Source organism: Macrobrachium nipponense, chromosome 1 (genome assembly GCF_015104395.2).
Source record: "Macrobrachium nipponense isolate FS-2020 chromosome 1, ASM1510439v2, whole genome shotgun sequence".
Taxonomy (NCBI): Eukaryota; Metazoa; Arthropoda; class Malacostraca; order Decapoda; family Palaemonidae; genus Macrobrachium; species Macrobrachium nipponense.
In genome coordinates, this window is record NC_087200.1 from 79,210,276 (window position 1) to 79,211,079 (window position 804).

Consider the following 804-nt stretch of genomic DNA (forward strand, 5'->3'; position numbering starts at 1 on the left):
TTCTCCTGAGTTTATGGAAAATCAATAAAGTAAGGGGGGTACAATGACACAACACCATTGGCAAATTGAGATTCACAACTTGCATCCTGTTCCAAATATTAAGGATGACTTTAAAATTGTTTAACTGCATATCAGAGGAGATACACAGGTCTGCTCTTTATTTTTTCTTTTTATAGAATGAGGAGCCTAAAGATGGGCTTTCCTTTAGTGCAGTGTCCAACAAACCATTTTTGTACAATGATTGCTTTCTATGAATACCAGCCACTTTTTCACAAACTCTGGTTACTTATTACTTGTAAGATGCCATTTTGGATCATGAATTTTGAGAGTAATCAAAATTATAAAACTACCAAATACTTTCTCTTCATGTTGGCTATTGCACTGGCTATAATGCAGAGGAAAGCTAGCTTACAAACTTCAAAAAAGTATAGACTGTTTATTTACCTCTCCTATCTCACTCCACAAGGCTGAAACTAATCAGCCTCAGAAGTGTGTATGTAAGGGACTGGACACACTAAAGTGTCGTACACAGCCCTCGGTGGGTACTTTCTGGCCCGCTTATGCAAACAGTTGTTGGTAATGGAGAGGTACAATCTCTCTCTCTCTCTCTCTCTCTCTCTCTCTCTCTCTCTCTCTCTCTCTCTCTCTGCAGGCAGGAAGATATATTCTGAACGCTCTCTTCATAGTCTTAGTTTGGTTCGAAGGATGTCGTGGAAACATTGAAGTAGTCAAAATGGATATATTCTGTAAGCAGTTACATTGGGAGATAGATTGCAGAGAAGAGCTTGATGTCTTAGATAGACG